Consider the following 21,671-nt stretch of genomic DNA (forward strand, 5'->3'; position numbering starts at 1 on the left):
GGCATTAGTATGTGTCCAACCCAATTAGCATAACTTTGGACCAATAGCATTGGTACTTTTTTCAAGTCCTGATTAGCATAAGTTTGGACCAATAGCATTGGACCAAGTGCTATATAAACCCCTTGGAGGTTGTTCTAGGAAGAGAAGCTGTGAGGCCGTCCAGGTTGCTGCCCTCGAGTCTCGCCGGAGCCTCGCCTCGTCTTGCCGGAGCCTCGCCTCGTCTTGCCGGAGCCTCGCCTCGTCTTGCCGGAGCCTCGCCGGAGCCGCGCCGGAGCCTCGCCGGAGCCTCGCCGGAGCCTCGCCGGAGCCTCGCCGGAGCCTGAGCCTCGCAGGGGCCTCGCCGGAGCCTGAGCCTCGCCGGGGCCTCGCCTTGCCGGGGCCTCGCCTTGCCGGGGCCTCGCCTTGCCGGGGCCTCGCCGGGGCCTCGCCGGAGCCTTGCTTCGCCTCGCCGGAGCCTTGCTTCGCCTCGCCGGGGCCTCGCTTCGCCTCGCCGGGGCCTCGCTTCGCCTCGCCGGGGCCTCGCCTCGCCGGGGCCTCGCCTTGCCGGGGCCTCGCCTCACCGGAGCCTCGCTTTGCCTCGCCTTGCCTCGCCGGAGCCGGAGCTGGAGCCGGAGCCTCGCCGGGGCCTCGCCTCGCCGGAGCCTCGCCTCGCCGGGGCCTCGCTTTGCCTCGCCGGAGCCTCGCCTCGCCGGGGCTGAGCCTCGCCGGGGCCGAGCCTCACCGGAGCCTCGCTTTGCCTCGCCTTGCCTCGCTGGAGCCGGAGCCGGAGCTTCGCCGGAGCCTTGCCTCGCCAGGGCCTCGCCTCGCCGGGGCCGAGCCGGAGCCTCGCCTCGCCGAGCCTTGCCGGAGCCTCGCCGGGGCCTTGCCGGAGCCTCGCCGAGCCTCTCCGGAGCCGGAGCCTCGCCTTGCCTCGCCGGAGCCGGAGCCTCGCCTTGCCTCGCCGGAGCCGGAGCCTCGCCTTGCCTCGCCGGAGCCGGAGCCTCGCCGGGGTCTCGCCTCGCCGGGGCCTTGCCGGAGCCTCGCCTTGCCTCGCCGGGGCCTCGCCTCGCCGGAGTCCAGAGGAAGTTCCAGCCTGCTTTGTTTCCCGGAGATGGTTCCTCGACTTCGTACAGGCTACCGAAAGAAGAAATGGTTGAGGACCTGCTGGGGTCTGCTGCAGCCCTGCGTGGAATGGCCCGCCATGAAGAGCTAGGTCTCCTCTCTGCTGCAGAGGCCTCCCTGCCCCTCGCGGGCAGCGCCTACCTGCCAGCAGAAGCCATGGAGCTTCGTCTTCGAACTCTGGTTTCAAAGGTATTGTTATATTTTAGATAATTAGTCTAATACTGAAATTTGTTAATTTTAATTTCTAATAGTGAAAATTATGAGATTTATAAAGAATAGAAAATTATTTCCCACAGTTCTGGAGGTAAGAAGCCAGAAAAAGTCTGTCCCAATAGTTGAGTCATCATTTGGCAGAAAAGTGGGAGAGAGTATACCCACTCTTAAAAGCCCTTTTTTCTTTCCATTCATTTGATGTTGATTTGAGTGTTATTAAAATGTTTAAAGGAACCGAGGAAATGTTTCATTTTATTAATTTTCACTTATTGGTTGTTTTAGTTATAAAATCCGTTTTAAAAAATTTTTTTTAGTTGTTAATGGACTGTTTATTTTATTTTGTTTATGTGCGGTACTGAGAATTAAACCCGGTTCCTCACACATACTAGGCAAGTGCTCTACCATTGAGCCACAAAAAACTCATTTTGATATAGTCCCTATTTGTATAATTATACTTTACCTTTTTAGAGTTGCATTCTTAGGATGTACATGGCGGTGGGATTCACTGTGTTGTTTCCATGTATATACATGGGAAAGCTGTGTCAGAGTCTTAACACTGTCTTTCCTTTGCTTATGTCCTTTCCTTTCCCTCCATTCCCCATCGTCTAATGTACTGTACTTCTGTTCCTATCACTGCTCCTGTTGTGAGTTAGCTTCCACATATCAGAAAAAAAACCTTTGTCCATTGTTTTTTGTAAACTGGTTTATCTTCATTAGCATGATTGTCTCCAGGTGAATCAATTTATGGGCAGATACTATAGTCATGTATTTTTCTGCAAACTGGTATGTTTTCTTTAATCAACTTTTTTAAAAAGGTGTTCCACTTTGACATATCATACATAAATATAGTATGATTTCTCATGTTTCTGGTTGTGCGGGATGCAGCATCATACTAGTCATGTATTTGTATATGTACTTTGGATGATGATTCATTCTACTATCCATTCTACCCAATATACTCCTTCCCCTCTCTTTACTCCTCTATGCAATCTAAAGCAACTGTATACTTTCCTACTCCCCCACCTTCTCATACACTGATTAGCATAAGCATATCAGGGAAAACTTTCAACCTTTTGTTTTTTGGGATGGGCTTATCATTTAGCATGATAAGCTGCATGCATTTACCAGCAAATGTCATAATTTCATTCTTTAAGGCTGAGTTGTATTCCATCATATATATGTGTGTAAAATTGGTTTTTTTTGTGTGTATATATATACACACACACAGAAACACACACACATGTATATCTATACTCATACACACCACATTTTCTTTATTCATTTATCTGTTGAAAGGCACCTAAGTTAGTTCCATAGTTTAGCTGTTATGAGTTGAGCTGCTGTAAACATAAGGTGGCTGTGTCATTGTAATATGTTGATTTTAAGTCGTTTGTGTATAAAATGAGGAAAGGGATAGCTGTGTCAGATATTGGTTCCATTCCATGTTTTCTGAGGTACCTCCATGCTACTTTCCATAATAGTTGCACCAATTTGCAGTCCCAGAAGCAATGTGTGCATGCACCCTTTTCCCCACATTGTCGACAACATTTATTGTTACTTGATGATTGCATTCTGGATAATCATGTTTGTGACTGGGGTGAGATGAAATCTTTGAGTAGTTTTTATTTGCTTTCCTCTGATGGCTAAACGTTGAACATTTTTTTTCATGTATTTGTTGCTTCTTCTGTGAAGTGTCTGTTCAGTTCCTTAACCCATCTATTGATTTGGTTATTTGTTTTTTTGGTGTTAAGTTTTGTGAGTTCTGCATATATCCTAGGGATTAATGCTCTGAGGTGCATGTGGGGAAGATTTTCTCCCATTCTGTAGGCTCTCTTTTCACATTATTGATTGTGTCCTTTGCTGAGAATATACTTTTTAGTTTGAATCTATCCTGTTTATTAATTATTGAATTTACTTCTTGGAATGTAGGAGTCTCCTTAAGGAAGTCAGGTCTTAGGCTGTCATAGTCAAGATGTGGGCCTACTTTTTCTTCTATTAGGCACAGGTTCTCTGTTCTAGTGCCTAAATTTTGATTCATTTTCAATTGAGTTTTGTCAAGAGTGAGAGAGAGGGCTTTACTTTCTTTTTTGTTTTATGTGGCTTTACAATTTTCCCTGCACCACTTGTTGAATAGACTTTTTAAATTTAATGTATGTTTTTGGTGCCTTTGTCTAGTATGATATAACGGTATTTTGTGAGTTTGTCTCTGTGTCTTCTGTTCTGTACTGTTCATTGGTCTCTGTGTTGTTTTGGTGCCAATGCAATGCTGTCTTTTGTTACCGTGGCTCTGTAGTACAGTTTAAGCTATACTATTATGGTGTGTCTTACTTCACTCTTCTTGCTAAGTATTGCTTTGGCTATTCTGAATCTCTTATTTTTCCACATGAATTTCATGGTTGCTTTTTCTAGTTCTGTGAAGAATTGTCTTTGGGATTTTAATATGAATTCCATTAAAATTTATGCCCAAGCACAAATTAGTTAAAACTATGAAAAAGAATCCCAGTTCACCATGGACCTGACAGCTATCTGGTCACTGGTGTCTGTTGAGCCAGCTACTTTCTCCTGCACACTGGGTGGTGGCTAAGCTGAGGTTACTTGTTGCATTTCGGTGTTAATGGTGTCTTAGAGTTGAGTCTACTCTGCATGTTGGTGCTGACGTCTAGATTCAGGCACACTTTTGCCACCATACAACCTGGGATACTTTTCTGGGTTTTTTAAACTTAATTGTGTCTGAAAATTCTTTGGGTCCTTTAACCACTTTGCTTGATCAACGTCTGTGTGCTAGGCACTATACTAGGTGTGGAGTACAGAGTGAATAGGCCAAGTCCTTGCTTCCATGGCACTTAATGAAGTTTGTAGGATAATCATAGCATCTATATCTACCTCAATGTTACTGTGAAACTTGTATGTCTGTTAATAACTGCAGTGCTGAGGACTGTAATATTGTTGAGGAAATTCACAGACGATTTCATCAGGCACCACCTTGTTTTTGTCTGGGAAGTCAGAGCAATATAAAGTTGTTACTTTTTCTGTAATAACAGACATTGTTTTATTAGTTACACATGACAGTACAATTCTCTTGACAATTCGTACATTTGAATCAAATGGGGTATAATTTCTCATTTTTCTGATTGTACAGGTTGCAGACTCACATTGGTCATACACTCACCTATATATACATACAGCAATAATGTCTATTTTATTCTGCTGCCCTTCCTATCCCCCCTTCCCCCCCCTCCCCTGAAATCTCTCTACCCAATCTAATGTGATATACTTCCTTTTTTTTTTCTCCTCGCAACATCATACATGTATTCTGTATAATGATGAGGGTCTCCTTCCATCTTCCGTGCAATTCCCCTTCTCCCTCTTTTTCCCTCCCACCTCTCTTTCCTATTTAGTGGTAACCTTCTTCTCAATGCTCTTCCTCCCTATCCCATTTTGAGTCACATCCCTTATATCAGAGAAGATATCCGGCATTTGTTTTTTAGGGATTGGCTAACTTCACTTAGCATAATCTGCTCTAATGCCAACTATTTCCCTGTAAATGCCATGATACTGTTATTTTTTGGTGCTGAGTAATATTCCATTGTGTATAAATGCCACATTTTTTTATCCACTCATCTATTGAAGGGCATCTAGTTTGGTTCCACAGTCTAGCTACTGTGAATTGTGCTGCTATAAACATTGATGTGGCTGTGTCCCTGTAGTATTCTCTTTTTAGGTCTTTTGGCTATAGTCCGAGAAGGGGAATAGCTTGGTCAAATGGTGTTTCCATTCCCAGCTTTCCAAGGAATCTCCATACTGCTTTCCAAATTGGCTGCACCAATTTGCAGTTCCACCAGTAATGCATGAGTGTACCTTTTTTCCCACATCCTCCCCAGCACTTATTGTTGCTTGACTTGATAATGGCTGTTATTCTTATTGAAATGAGATGGTATCTTAGAAAAATGCAAATCAAAACTACTCTATTTGCTAGAGATGGTGAGCATTTTTCATGTATTTGTTGATTGATTGTATATCCGATTGTATATCCTCTTCTCAGAAGTATCTTTTCAGGTCCTTGGCCCATTTGTTGATTGGTTAATTTATTTGTTGTTGTTGTTTTAAATGTTTGAGTTCTTCCTATACTCTAGAGATTAGAGCTCTATCTGATGTGAGGGGTAAAAATTTGTTTCCAGGATGTAGGCTCCCTATTCTCCTTACATATTATTTCTCTTGCTGAGAAAAAAAAAAACTTTTTAGGTTGAATTCATCCCATTTTTTGATTCTTGTGCTTTAGGTGTCTTATTAAGGAATTTGGGGCCTGCCCCCACATGAGAAAAACAGACATTTAACAGTTTATATCTGAAACCTGTGAACTTCAGGGATCCCTGTGGGTTGCCTGTCTCCAGGTCAGACACACAGTTCTATGCTTACTCAGTACAGGTTTGGAGACCCTTGAAGCTTCTCCTATAACCATGAGAGCCAGTGCTTCATAGTCGGTGGCAAATTCCGAGTCTCCAGCTCACATAGATGACATATCCCTATGGTGCTGACTTCCCCCCAATCAGTTCATCTCCTGCCTTCACATACTCACTGGCTGCCATTTAGCTGGAAGGCCCTGTTCCATTATTGGAATGTTCTAGACTTTGCCTTAATTGTTCAGAGCTCTTGGAGAGGGGACTGGCCTTTCCTAATCCCCAGAACACTCTCTGTGTCCTCTTCACATGGTCCTGTTATTACTGGCTGTGAGTGTGCTTTTTGCAGATGGTGGTGTACTGCAAGCTTATACCACATTCATTTTGTGTCCTCTTCCTTATAGCACTTAGCAAGGTGCTGAGAGTTGGTCTGAAAAATGACCCAAAACTTCATGAACATAGGGTTAGGAAAACCTAGGGGTTGGAGGCAATGATAGTCTGGAGAGAAACCAATTCCTCCTAGGGAAACACATGCACAATCAATCTTCTTCATTTTAGTAAAACAACATCCTGCACACTAAAACCAATTAATTCTGGATGGATTTCGGAGAGTAAAAAAAAAATGAAGGGAAAACAGAAGTAGAACATAAAATTGAATAGTTTTTCAATTTCTGCTTGTGATCCGGTTGTCACTGTCAGATCACACTGTGCTCTAGCTGGGGATCATGACTATATCACATGAAGTGAGAGATGTAGAAACACATTCAGTTATTTGTCTTGTTGTGACACAGCACATTTCCTTAGTCTTTAATGAGGGAAAAATTACACATTTCCTTTAAATATTGCTCCTAATGAATGCTGTGCTAAGGCTGTTCTGCCTCAGCCAATAAAGACCTGGGCTTTGTTCAGAGGGACCCAGATTTTTAGAAAAAGGCTAAGCAGCAGAGAGAGAGACACATATCAAATCAGTTGTCAGAACAGGACTCCACCATGACTGTAAATATTGAGCAATCACTTCTGGTTGTGTGATTTAGTATCTGTGCTGCCTCTGCATCTGGTGGTCTCTAACTGATAAGCTGGCTTTTGATATTGGCCTGCATGAGGACACCACAGGTGAAGACTTGGGGATGGTGGAGAGCCTGGCTGGGGTTGGGTTGGACCATTGTGTGAGATGCCATGGAAGATGCATTAGACCAATGGCTGGTGGGTAGAATCAGGAAAAAGTGCTTTCTTCTTGACATTGATAGAGGAAGGAAGTCTGAATTTTTCCTAATGGCAATCCCCAGGTAATTAGTTGGATATTCAAACTAGGTTTCAAACTCTACTCTTTCATGAGTTTGGAGGGGAAAACTAGTACTTACTATTTAGCTTACTGGGTGTTAACTATCATAGTGTGCACTGGTTAGTTTATAAAATATCACTGCATCTCTCTCATTTTAATCAGATTTTAAGTATACACATGTGAAGTCCTCAATGTCAACATACAAACAAAAAATAGAGAATGAGAACCTCCTTCATTTCTCTGCCCATAGGCCATTGTGCTGAATTTAATATCTGTTAAGGAGATACGCATTTCCATATTTTTGAAACAAATATAGGTATATATTAACATACTTATACTTTTGGAAAGTCAAAATAAGAGAACTCTTCTCAGTTCTCTGAGGATTTAGACTTAATTGATAAACCTCTATGCAGTGTGGATCTTTTTTTTTTTTTTACAAAGATTATGCATGGCTTTTGTAATTGAAAAGCCATGAGACCAAGTAGAAAAAAATAATTGAAGTAGCCCAATTTTGTTCCTTTCAGGAGAGGATTCAGTCCATCCTCTCACTCCTTCCAGAAATGCTTTCTGCTGGGTTGTGAGTGTAGCTCTATGGTGGAGCACTTACACAGTGTAAAAGGCCCTGGGGTTCAGTCCCTGGTGCTGCAGAATTAAGTAAAGCTGAACAGTAGCAAACAGGGCTGCAGTTCTAGCTCTGTGGCAGAGCACTTGCCTAGCTCCTTTGAAATACTGGGTTCAAATCTCAGAACCACATTTAAATAAATAAAATTAAGGCTCATTGGCAAATAAATAAATAAATAAAAACCAATAGCAAACATTTTCTGGAATGCTGTTGATATGGTATATTTCAACAAAGTGGAAGAAAAGAGCCCACATGTTTTCACTATATAAAAAGGGTAAATGTTTAAGGAGGTAGGTGTCTTTAACTTGATATAAACATACCTTATTTGGTGTATCAAATCATCACATGGTACTCTCTAAATACATAGAATTTTTACATTTTATATATCAGCGACAAATTTAAAATATTTTCCATATTCTCTGAAGTTTTGTAAACAAAACATGATTAAAAAGTTATTTATGAATAAATAACTTCTGAGAATCCTAGGCACTCTCATTTTTATTTTATTTTCCATAGGCTCAGTAATACTTCTGTATTTTCTCTAGGGTTTTGGTATTCTCATTTAATGTATGTTGGCACAGTGTTAAATGAAAATTAAAAAGTCAAGGTTGCTCTTCAGCAGACGTATAAGACAGGTTCTGGAAATTGTGTTCCTATGATAAGATGTTAAGATGATACAGTAAGTCCCTTCTCCTGCATCAGATCCCTTGTGATACTCTGCACCCCCATAGATCTACTTTTTCTGAATTACTGGATTATTTATTGTATTTATTATTTGTTGTCTGCTTCTCTTCATCAGAATGGCACCCACAAGGCAGGTGACTATTTTTCTTGGTTACTGATGTATCATAAGCTACTGTGAAACAGTGGTTGGCAAATAAATAGTGGTTACAGTATAAATGGTTGTGTGAGTGAATGCAAAACTAACTACAACTCTAAAATGTGGATCTGGTGAATAAAGATAAGGAATTCTGCCAGGTACCTGCAAGTAAGAGAGATTGTGTAAGGAAAGCGTCATGAAGCACAGGCTACATATTGATGCTAAGGATGCTTCAGAAATATTATTGGATTAGTCTTCATTGACTCATGCAAAATTAACTTTAATTGAGTGCATACAGTATGTTACTTGGAGCTGGGAAAACCAAGACAACTGCCGCTGAAGACAGGAGATTTTCTACCTCAGGGGCAAGTCTTTTGGGATAAAGGTCAAGGCAAGGTGTAGATCCCCATCTGAGCTACTCTGTTCTTTGGCTCTGAATGTAGATTTAAATGCAGAAGTACATGGAAAATGAAATCCCCTTTTCTTAACAAATAAGATAACTGGGAATCAGCAGTTTCTTGAAGCAGAAACGATTTTGCTTTCCCTCTTTTCCCAAAGCAACAGATTTCTGGTCTCACCAATCAACTAACCATGTGAGTTGGGGGAGGAGGCATCTGCATTTGTCACTGGTCAGTTCCCTCACTCCCAGGGCAGGTGGCTACAGACTCCCCAGTCCCCACCCTGTAACAACTGAAGCTGCAGACAGCCTTCCTTCCAAGAGCACCTTCCCAGTGGGTGATCTGGTGACACAGGGGAACCATGACTCTTCTGGTGTCTAGACTGACAGTTTCCCTGGACGAGGTAAATGCTGCCTGCAGCTAATGGTATAACAGAAACAAAGTTACAGTCCCCTGTCAGGGACAAGATTGCAGACCAGGGGAACTGGGACTGTTATTGCTGCAAAGCAGATTTCTCTGACATCTCCCTGCATTTTGCTGTTTTTCCCCAGGGGTGACTAATAACATCCTAAGCTGAAAGAGTTTTGTATTGTCTGGTTGTGCAACAAAGGAAGGAGAAACACAGGCCTGACCTTGTGTCTCCTATTTATTTCTTTAAAAAAAATTCTCTTGTTCTGCAAGGGATGGAATCCAGGGCCTCACACATGCCAGGCAAGTGCTGTGCCCCTGAGCTCCACCCTGGTGCCATCTTCTTTTTCTTTAAGCTCCATTCAGTAGTCAGCAGCTGTGCTGGTTCTTACTTGCAGTGCATCCAGAACCTGGCCTCCACTCCATGCCTCCATTGTTCTGGCCTCCACTCCATGCCTCCATTGTTCTGGCCTCTCCTGGTGGCTGGGATGACCCCAGTGGGCTCCTGGCTTCTCCACCTCTAGATTCCTATCTGTAGGAAAAGAGCAGTGGAGGGTATACTTCCAATCCTTTCCTTTTTAAATGAAGCACTGCCACTACTAAAGTTTGAATCTGGAATGATCTCCACAGGCCCAGGTGAGAAAGCTTTGATCACAGCCACAGGTGCTCTTGGGAGGAGGTGGGATCTTTAAGGGGGAGGCTAGTGGGGAGCTTCCTGTTAAGGGCCTCCTTTCAGGGGACTGAGGAGTCCCACTCTTTGCTTCCCAGTCATCATTAAGTGAGTCACTTGCAACCATGAACTGCCAGGGTGATATGTGGTTTCACCCCAGGTCCAAGAACAACAGGGCAACCAACCATGGAGTGAAGCCTGCAACAGTCAGCCAGAATATACCTTTGTCTTTCTAAGCTGATTACCTCAGATATTTGACACAGTAATGGAAGGCAATGCAAGTACAAAGCAGGGGAGGGGACCACAGAGAAAAAGGTGTAACAGTGAAAAATTATGTGGAACACCCTAGAACCAAGTCAAGAACAGCACCTTGTCAGCATCCCACATGGCTGCATCCTAGCCCTAGTCCCTCCTCCCTCCAGAAGTAACCAGCCCCAGGGCACACATGCTCAAGGGCTAAGACAGACACCCCATGCACCACTTGGTATGTCTGTGCAGCTCTTGGTTTGCAGGTTCCCCGCCCTGTGTGTCTTTTATTTGGTCTCTTTGTTATAGTGGCAGGCCCTGGGACCCATGGAGGTCCTCACATGTGGATTTTGCTAATTCATATTTAGAATATTGTACACACCTTCCTTTCTCTTTCTTCCATATCTCTTGCAAAATGGCAGCTGGATGTAGAGACCTGTTCAGAGTAATCTGTGATGCTGAAAAAAGTTCTGAATTTTAAAGTAGATATTGGGACCTGAGGCAAATAACATTAGAAACAAGATCATGATGCTAATGTCCACCAATTGAAGCTCACCAGGCTGTCACCTGTGGTCAGAGTCAGTTTACCTATATTTCTGGTGGCTCCACAGCCACACAGAAGCATTTCAGAAAGAAACATGGAACAGTGACCCTTAGAAGATTCGGTCTTCTATTCAATGACTCCAAGATGTGAGTCAGGACAGGGTCAAGAAGTGAGTCAGCTTGGTGATTGAGCATCTTCAATCACTTTTGTACTTTTGTCTCAGGGGTGGGAAGATTACTGGAGAGTCACAGTCCATGTTGGTAAAGAGGTTGCTCTCGCTAAATGGCCATTTCCCCTTGTTCTGGGCAAACCTGGGAAGGTAATGCCTGGTGTCATCCTTCCAGGTTTTGTTCTAAATTTCTCGATATTTTCAGAACTTACTTAGTTGGGAATGTGGTTCCTTGTAGCCCAAAGCATCCCCATCGCCAGAGACAAATGGACTTTCTGAGGTGGCAACACCCCTGGCCATGGAGTCTGAAGAGGTATGGGAAGCTGGAGGAGGGGCTGTACTGGGGTGGGTAAAGGAAAAGAAAACTTTGTTAGAATCTTCTAGGGGGTATGTTGACAGTGAATGTCAAGTTCTGGGTCTTGGGACAGAGGCTACAGCCTGTGAGGAAGCAGGCAGAACCCTGGCACAAAGCTGTGGGTTATGTCAGAAGAGAGGAATCCAGCAAGATTTCAGGGATCCTTGGTAAAGAGGGACTAATTGTTCTCCATGTTTTCAGATATTGCTGTTAGGCATTGGTGAGATCAGGGCCTGGCTGGGTTTCTGTACTTCCAAGCCTTGCCAGGAAAATAAACCACATCCCTTGTAATTATACAGCCACCTCCACTCCTCACAGGAGATTTTCTTTCTCCTCTTTGGTGCCTTTGTTTTATACTTTTTTCTTTGCATTTTTTATTGTTCCAAATGCAGCTGTCGCCCTACTCTCTAAAAACCTGTGCATCAGCAGGGTGGCCTGCAGATGGAATAGAGACTGCAAGCAGGAGGAGGAGGGCATGGAGGTGTGGGGTGCAGGGCTATTACTGTGGATCAGGAAGCACCAGCCTCATGGTGAGCCAGAGTTCGAGGGTGAGGAGGAGGCCTGGGATGACCCCTGGTCTGCTAACCCCTCTCTCTTTTAAAATATCCACCTCTTGTGACGTTAAAGCAGGAACAGATGTGGGGAAAGTGAGTCACAGCGTTGCCCCCTTTTCTAGAATCAGGGATGAATTTGGCATCGGAGCCAGATCTACTTGTTGATCTTGCTCTCTTCCCTTCCTATCACTGATAATTAGATGAATAATCAACAGAGGGCTCGCTTCACTAGACTTGCTGTTGATTCTGGAACCAAGACAAAGATGACAGGAGTCTTGTATGTTTACAATAGTATGCTTCAGCTTGGTGTCCTTTCACATGGAGCCTGAGGCAGAAGTTCAAAGCCAGCTTCACACATGCAGACTTTGCAGATAAAGCTGGAGTCAGGTGGAGTGCTGGTGTCTGATGGAAAAGCAGATCTTAAGAGGCAAATTTGTAGTTGTGGACAAAGTGGCCCAGAGTCACTTGGGCATAGAGGGGGATCTTATGGATAGTTGGAGGAAAATTAGGGATCCCATTAGGTGAGCTAGGGAACTGCTACTCATGTTGGTGGAACCCTTACTTTTCTGTATTTTATTAAAATTGTTTAATAGGACACACATGCAGAAAGAGCACATGCCTTTATGATCATTGACAGGCAGTTGAAATGAACACTCAGGTGCCACATTAGGATGCAGGGGCTCCTGGAATGCTTCTGTCTCCTTTTCTGACCACAGCCTCTAAAGTCATCACTTGGTGATTCAGGCAGTGGCTTCCTGTGTTCCTGTTTCCACGCTGCCCAATGCTGGCTCACTAATATCACATCTTGAACATGTGTCCCATGACATTTCTGCTGAGGGTACACCAAGAGTGCATTGCTGGGACCCGGAGTCTCCATAACATCAATTCCATTAGACAAGCTGCTCTTCACAGGGTTGACAGTGCCCAGATGCTCCATGGACATGGTGGATTCCCATCACTTAACGTCCTCTCCAAAGCTTGTCAGGAGCTTCTGTGCTCACTCGGGTCCCTCCACTAGGCCACAGGCTTCCTTGTATACATGGAGGCCAGGCCACAGGGTGAGCCTCTTCAGGCAGCAGTGGGGACAGTGTGTCCTGTCTACTCAGCAGGCCAGTCCTCAAAATGGCTTAGAAAAGCATCCCTGGAACTCCCATCTTGGCTGCCTCTCTTGCTAACTGTGTAATCATGGGTGATTTATTTAACCTCCCTGTGCCTCCATGTCCTTGGGTGTGGAGCATTGGTGAGAACGTGTGCCTCCCTGGGCCATCTTGATTATTAACAAGTGAAGGCTGCAGAACAATTGGAAGGAGGCAAGTACGCCATAGGGGATCCATAACTGTGAGCCAGAACTGGAATCTTCCTAGGGAATAGTGATGACTATGTTCCACAGATGGCTTAGAAGACAGAAATGGGGCTTGTTCCACAATACTGATAGAGCTCTGTGTGTCTAAGTGTGTCACCTATCAGGGAGGGACAGGCATCAGCCTATCCAAGCTGAGTCCAGATGAAGGAGTTGGCTGTTTCAAGGACCTGTGTTCACCTGCTGTTCATCACAGTGATCAAAATGCCCCACAGTAACACTTTACAGGAAGAAAACATTTAGACTCATGGGTTCACAGGTCTCAGTCCATGGTTGGCCCAACTCTAATGCCTTGGGCCTAAGAGTGAGAGAGATAGATTATACAGCAGGGTATACCAGAGGACATCTGTTCAGCTCCTGGCAACTGGGAATCAGAGAGGGAGGAGCTTGGCAGACAAAAATGCTCTTTATGCCACAGGGTTATGAGCATGGCCAGCTGACTCCATTAGCTCCTCCTCTGATTTCCCAATGCCATTCTTTTCAAGTCTGTTCAGGCTTTTGCCACCTGCTCTGCACCCTTTCCATCAGTGAACTCTGCTCTTGCAATCTCACCTTTTCAGGCCTATGCCTCAGCAACTCGCCTTCCACTGTTGGCACTCTGTTAGATACTGTGCCAGAAGGTTCTTGTTCCGTGCCGTGACTCAGTTCCGGTCACATGTTGAACTTAAAATGCCATATCACCACTGCTCAGAGAAGAGGACCATTGTCTTAGAAGCCTGTTGGTTAGATGGACATCTTTAATGATGCAGCAAATGCTGTCGTGGAGAGTGGGCTAAAGATGAAAAGCTACTAAGAGGTAGTGGAGGACAGTTGGTGAGGAGTAGAAAGTCCCATACTGATTCAGTCTCTTGTTTTCTACTGGTATGCTTCCTCTTTTCTAAAGATGCACACAGAGGCATGGTTGATTGTACTCTTCAAGTGGGTTTAGCATGTCCCCAGTGACTACATTTCATGGCACTGAACAGGCTTGCCTCTTCTCCACAGTGTTCAAATCATGGCAGAGGCCCCACAGTGGGGGCCAAGAGACTGGGGTAGGATCCATGTGGTATCTGGTATCTGTCATCATTTGTAGCACTTACCTTCTTCCTGCAGAGATGGTAATAGCCAGCATTTGTGTCTCATTTAATCTATCTGGCCTCTCCATGTTGTGTGTGTCTCTCTGGATTGAAATGCAACTTTGTATTCTAGGACTCCTTATCTCTGAGTCCCTACTTGTGTTTCACAGTTCAGGGCATGTATAATCTGCTCCATTTTCTATGCAAATTATACATCCAGCCTGGCTCTCAGCAAGCAGCTTCTGTATCCCACACAATGAATCACTTTTGTTGTAACCAAGAAAATGCATTTTTTTTGGATTTGATTTGATGAAACATAACAGAACCAAACATCTCCTATTAACTGTAACTGTTGATTTTAAGGTACATCATATTTAGAACTTTAAATGCAAAAAACTTATCTTGCAAAGATGGACATATTTCTTTTGAAAGTTGTCATTACACATTTGAGGAAAAATAAGTTTGTTTATTTATTTATTTATTTTTGAGAGGGGGAGGGAATTATATATATATATATATATATATATATATATATTTAGTTTTTGACAAACACAACATCTTTATTTGTATGTGGTGCTGTAGATGCAACCCAGGCTGCACGCATGCCAGGGGAGCCAGCTACCGCTTGAGCCACAGCCCCAGCCCCTACATTTAATTCTATCAAAACCAGGATCCATTTGTATTAAAATAAAACTACTATGAAAAAATTCAAGATATACATTCCAAAGTCAAAGTACCGTATGAATTGTTCCCTTTATTTAATCCTTTTAACAGTTAATTTAATGTTCTGAAATGCGAAAAAAAATAACAAAAATAACAAAAAAAATGTACAATATCAGGAAGGTGGCCCATGCTTGTAATCCCAGTAGCTAGAGTGGTTGATACAGGAGGATTCTTAGTTCAAATCCAGCCTTAGCAGCAGGGAGGCACTAAGCAACTCAGTGAGACCTTGTCCTTGAATAAAATACAAAATAGGGCTTGGATGTGGCTCAGAAGCTGAGTACCCCTGAGTTAAATCCCCAGTACAAAAAAATAAATCATTTTTTTTGCTAACTTGTATTTTTAAACTTTAAGACTTCATTTTAAGAAAAGGAGCTTTGATTTGTTTTTAGGAAGTTTCTGAATATACCATGGGTGTGTGCATGTGAAGTAGAGAAAACTCTTTCTTACTTTTAATCTGGAAAAAAGAAATTTAACTTCAGCAAAAGTTCATGAAAATCATATCTAAAGTGTGTGAATTATAGAATTCTTATTTATAACCTTTTTTAAGAATAAAGTATTTCAAAATCACTCTGAGAAGACATCTTTTTTGATTTGCAATCCTGTGATTTTTCTGGAATATCTAAACAGTCTTCCAAATGTGAGATCCCATTATACAAATACTACTTAAGTATTTAAGCATGTGTTAATGAGACAGGGCACCTATAGTCTGATATTTTGGCTGTAAGTTCCTGAGGGTCCAGGAGCAATCCAACCCAGTTGTAACCAACTTGTGATAAGCTATGTGGTTGAGTGTAATGATAATCTACAGGTCTTTATGGTATTAAAGTGTGGGCCACCCACCCTGTGTGGAATTCAGGTGGAGAAGAAAGTAGATGCAGAAGTAGAGAAGGTTTCCCAGAGAGATATTGTTTTAGTCCAGCATTCCTGTTTGAGAGTCTTCAACTGGGTGAAGAGGGGCTATATGTAGCATATGGAATGGAGCCCATCCCTAGATTTCTGTAATTCCCAGCTCTGTAAGATCATAGTGAGAAATGAGTTTCCGATGTATGTAGAGAGAGGATCATAGTCTAAGGTGAATTGTTTAATTGTTTACATTTAATTCTAAGGACCTTTACAAGTTTTTTAAGAATTTCAAGTAAAAGTATTATGAGTTTTGTGACCATGGATTTGAGATGTGTCATTGGGGGAAGGGAAGGCAAGTAGCAATGTTGGTGGCAAGAAGGTCATATATATATGTATATTTATAGTTGTTGTTGTTTTTGTTTTGGTTGTAGTTGGACACAATACATTTATTTAATTTTTATGTGGTGCTGAGGATTGAACCCAGCACCCTGCGTGTGCTCGGTGAGCGCTCTACTACTGAGCCACAACCCCAGCTCCATCACATATTTTCTTCTAATTCTACTCAACATTAAAGAGTGTTGCCATCCAAGTTGAGCAGGACCATTTTGCTGTAGAAAATGTGGAAAATTAAAGTTCTGAAACATTTTTGCTTACTTATTTTTGTGGCTGTGATTTACCATATTTCTTATTTTTATTTCACTTTATTATCCAGTGGAAGAAGACAGAGAATAAAGTTCACAATCAGAAAAAGATATTGCCAATCATATGCCACCTAATATTTTGGTTTACCAAAATATTAGGTGGCATATGATTGTATATTACGGTGACATTTAAATAAAAAACACAAGAAGCACCAGTTTGACAAAAGTATCTTTGAAGACAACGAAAATTCTTTTATCATTATCAGCCTTAGCTACTGCACCTTTACTTTTTTCAGGATTTTACTTTAGTGATTTCAGCAGCTTTCAATATGATATCTTGCCAACAATGTAGATAACCCTGGGGAGGAAGGAGGGAGTCTTCTTTGTCTTCACTCTGCACAACAGGAAAAGGCCCATGGAAACAAAGGGCTATTAAAGTAGGGTTTGTTATTTTTTTGTTTGGCAGCAGTGGTTCATTATCTAGATTTAACCCAGAATTCAAGTTGTGGTAGCATTTAAAGGTCCACTAATAACAAGTCTAATAAAAAATGTTACACATAGAGCTTTAATTAAGCTCTATTGATTAATTTAATACTTATTACTTTTAGTTTGCAAAAATTGATTAAACGTAATCTCTGCCTAATTCTTGATAGTTGTTTTTGTATCCCTACATTATACGCTAGAATTACATCATAATTTTTTACAAATCATTGCTGTATAATAAAAGTCACAAGTTGTTCAGAAGTTTCACTGAAACTCCTCCTTAAATGTTCATCTAAGGTGATCTATAATATTTAGGTATTTAAAGTTAAATATAAAGATTGCCTGATTATTCCATAAATTAAAGTCCTAAGCATATCAAGATGATAGTTTAAAACTGAAATCATGTAGCACAGCCTCTTAACTTTTCAAAAAGGAGTTACCCTGGGTTAAGAATCCTTTTAACTTGTTTTTAATTGCAGAATGTGAACAAGAGATTTATTTTTATTGATTTAGGATCCTCATGTTGACCTCAGTAATTTGGGATGTTACAGGTATGTCAGATCTGAAAACGTGAGGAATCAGGACTCAGCCAGAAGGACACACAACAAAGCAGGTGTGTTCTGTAAATGTGTTGAAGACAAGTCCATGCAAGAGGCAAACTATAGATTCATATTAACCTAAAATTTGGCCTTTTCAGAGTATTATCTTTGGTTTAAAATAGGATTCATTTCTCCAATCATTCAGAGCAGTGAGATAATCATCACTTTTATTAGACTTTTTCTTATTTATATACTGCTCCTTCTAAATCCATCTTCAGTCAAATCATCATTCTTTATTATATTCCATGTCCAAAAATATTTACGGAACAAAATAGCTCTTACTGCTCCTGTGTTAGCCAGGGGGCTTTTCTTTCCATATATACAATCTGACACCTCAGAAACTGGCACTTACACAAAGCACAAGACACAGGCTGTTGTCCATCAGTTAAAATTTAAGGAATTTGTGCTAGTGTCAACTTTAGAGAATAATAGGTAGAAGGAAACCTCCTGCAAGACTGCAGCATAGTCGCATTTCTAGGGCTCTCCTGAAGGCATATTGAAAACTAATGGCTTGTTAGTTTTCATTCATCAACCAACATTTATCTAATGGATAAAAGGGTTCTGTACTTGTTATGATGTAATGGGTAAACAAATTTCTAGTCTTTTGAGATTACTTTCATTATAAATCTTTTTCTGCAATTTGCAACTTCAATGGTCGACTTACAATCTGGGGCCAGAGGAGTAGATTTTGGGCAAAATGTATATTGTTTTAAAGGAAGCATGAACACTTCATGACCCTCCTTTTCTTAAATGGCTTGCAGAACATTATATATAAAGTTTTCTCCAGATCTAAATCCATAGATTTTTACATATAATATGTATGGAAAGCCAGCCTTGTAGTAAAAAATTTTGACCTATTTATAAACCTGCTTACTCTTGAAAATCAAATTATATATTCTGGGGCAGTGGCTGAAGTTTCTTTCATTTTATTTTCCTTTATTTTTTTTTAAATTAGGCTAATATTTTTCTAGTACTTAAGAATGGCTGGTAAGAAACTCATAGATACCTAAACTTCTCTGGATACCTGGAATCATTGGTTTGCTAAAGTCAGCCCTCATTTATTGATGGGATTAGTTTTATAAATCATTGTTAAACACTACCATTATTAAAAGTTAAGTAGATCAATTAAAAATCAGGAATAATTAATACTCAAAATTCATCCCTTCCTAATTACTTTTACCATACTATTATCCAAGGTTCTGAGATGTTGTATACCTGCTTAAATTTTGGAATTAATATATGATAATTAACATACCCCTTTCCACAAAATTGACTGAGAATTTGTAATGAGATGGTATCAGATATGTAGATAAATTTGGGGAGAACTAATATCTTCATAATATTCAATCTTCTAACCTGTGAGCAGTGGATTTTGCCATGAGACATGATACCATTCCAGCAGAAGCAGCACAGCACCTGGCAGGATGGACATGAGAGGACAGTGGTAGCCAGGAGAAGGGAGTGCTGGAAAGGGAGGATTCATAGTTCCATGGGCATCTGGAGAGGGGACATCCAATGGGAAAATGAATAAGGGGCCAGTTGACACTGGGCTGCTTGGGTGTGGGGTCACAATGAACATGGCAGTACTCACATGAATCTGAGAAGGGCCACTGAAGGAAGGCTCAGAAAGTTCTCTGAACCTTGTGGCAGCTGAGGGTTGGTGGAGCTGATGAGGATAGGAGCGCTGATCTCCATGGAGTGGCAGTTGTGGGATGCATGAAAGGACTTGTTTGCCATGGTGAGGGAAGTGAAGGAGTGGGGATTTTTGGTGTTCTTTTTGGTGTCAGGAGTGCTTTGGGGCAGTGCTGCTGAGGGCTGCTGCTGAGGTACATGTTTTAGCATCAACTCCTGGCATGGGAGGCTTATCCCATTCTGTCAGCTGCTTAGCATCCAAGTTAAACTCAATGTAGGAAATTAGAAATATTCCTATTTATTCTGCCAACATTCCCTCAGCACAGCTTACATCCACTCTTTGGATCACAGTCAGAACATCATCCTTAACAAACGGAAGGCAGTCATTATTTGCTGCTTTTTTGTCTTTCACTTCAAAGTCATATAGTGCTTTGTACTGAGGTGGGGGCTGAGGCAGTGGTTTAATAATCTGCACTAAATTTGTTGGGAAAAAGCTATGGATCTCATTGACTTACCCTGTGGAACCAGTTTTCAACAACATGTCATCAAAAAATGTGACATCATTTGCTGAATTTAGTCTCCAGGCTCCTTTTATTGATAGTTTTGTAATGTGTTAGGACATGGTAACAGGTACCCCTCACTGGGGCCTCCAGCCTTGCACCCAAGTCTGCCATCTGCACTGGGAGCTCTACAGATCTTTTGCACTACAATTAGCCATAGTGCTACCCTGAATCCTTAATGCATTTGTTCAGTTGGTTCCACTGCCCCCACTGGCTAGGTTTCCAAGGCCTATGATTGATGTCATCCAGAAGCCTGACCAGCAGGATGTTACCTGGAAGCTTATCATGGGAGCCAACAAGAGTCCTCCACTTGGAACAACTGAGGGAACTTACCATCCCAGCAAACATGCTTTGCAAAACCTATGCTGGCAAGACAAGACTTTTGCAGAAGAACCCAGGACACTCCAAAAGATCCAAGGAGACAGATTCATCCATCTTGATGTACTTTAATGAGAAAAGGCTTTAGAATTGTTCATAGTTGTGTGCAGCTCTTAGAATGATTTATGTAACATCCATGTCATAATTTGCTCTTGCATCTTGGCTCCTCCTCCTTATTCGTGGTCCCACAGTGGTGGCCATGGCCAATGCAGATTCCACCCAGCCTTGCCTTCTGATCCCTGTTTCTCTGAAGCAGGCACAGTGGCCTCTGGATACCCTCATCTCTGCTGCCCCCCTGTCTGCGCAGACACATTACACAGATGTCACTGCCTCCCACTTGCCCAGCCTTAAATAATTGAATGCTTGGTGGGTTAAAAATCAGTACATGAGAGATGGGATAGTACAAATTTCTATCCTGGCTTGAATATTTTGTGTCTGTGTGACTTTGGAAAAAGGACCTAACTTCTCTGCTTTCTTTTTCTCTGGTGGTAATAATAGTCCCTGTCGTAGGAAACCACAGGCATTACAGACAAAGCTCCAATGCAGTGCGTGTCAGGATACACACTTCAGACATGGCAGAACTTGTTACCCTGATTTTAATAATCTATGAAACAAGAGCAATAATGACAGTGACTTGTGGTGATGGGCAGCTGCCAGTGCAGAGATAGCAAGGACCCTCACTCTTTCTGTGAGGCAGCTGAAGGTCAGACACCAAGGTAGATGGGGTCTGGATGCTTGACACTGGTGACTTACTCACAACTCTCCCCCTTTTCTTGAAGAATGTGCCCCAGGACCTGTCCATCTAGAGTTTTGGGCTGGAGTAGTCCCTCTGGTTGCAGACCTTGCAGGAGATGCTGGCTAACATGGTGAAGAAGTTGGAAGGAGCAAGTACACTTTAGGCTGGAGTATTTTAATGTGCTCAAGTGTTATGGGATGGTGTCTCTTACAGGTATTGGAAATCATGTTTGCAGAGATAATTCAATGGCTTTCACTTGTGACTCCTTTGGGGATGACCTTCTGCTTTACCTAGCCACCCTATCAGATATTTAACTTAAAAACAGAAATTTAAGTGGAATGTGATCTGTGTGGCTGCCTTTTGTGCTCATGGAAGCATCCTTTCCTGGGCATTTGTGTGTCTCCCTGCATCTTCAGAGCTCTGACTGCTCCTGTTTTGACCAATTGTTTTGTGCATGGCTCTTTCTTATTGATCATTATTTATTGTCATAACTTTAACTGCGTGGCTATATTCTAAGCTGTTCTTTGTCAAGTAAAATTTCATGGCACTGTTACATACTTTAGGTAATGAAATCACGGTGATATGGCGTTAGTGAATTGTAAATTTGCAAATAGCTAATCATTGCCTTTTGAAAATTAAGACTTTTATTTCTGTCTACAAATTCAGATATTTTCCTTCAAAAAATTATATGATGATTTTAATTATTTTCCATGTGACAAGCTCTTACTGAGTGGGTAGTGCCCATTTTTAATCAATGCATCCAGTTTAATGTTAAGCAGAAGGATAAATGGTCATCTTTTTGGGTCTTCTCTATAATTTTTAGGGGCATTCTAAGTGCTACACAGTTGTGTAGTTTAATAAACTCTAGTATTTCCAGGCATA

At 42.0% G+C, this 21,671-nt stretch overlaps 1 long non-coding RNA gene and 1 pseudogene across 1 annotated transcript; one reads left to right on the forward strand and one right to left on the reverse strand.

Moving 5' to 3' along the window:
• Positions 1-972: 972 nt before the first annotated feature.
• On the forward strand, positions 973-21,450 carry LOC144372578 (uncharacterized). Its single transcript, XR_013432547.1, has 2 exons — positions 973-1,290; positions 20,833-21,450. It is a non-coding gene; the product is annotated as an uncharacterized LOC144372578 (long non-coding RNA).
• LOC144372577 (E3 ubiquitin-protein ligase SH3RF1 pseudogene) lies at positions 18,447-20,110 on the reverse strand (annotated as a pseudogene).
• Positions 21,451-21,671: the final 221 nt, after the last annotated feature.

This window comes from Ictidomys tridecemlineatus, unplaced genomic scaffold (assembly GCF_052094955.1).
Source record: "Ictidomys tridecemlineatus isolate mIctTri1 unplaced genomic scaffold, mIctTri1.hap1 Scaffold_1325, whole genome shotgun sequence".
NCBI classification, from domain to species: Eukaryota; Metazoa; Chordata; class Mammalia; order Rodentia; family Sciuridae; genus Ictidomys; species Ictidomys tridecemlineatus.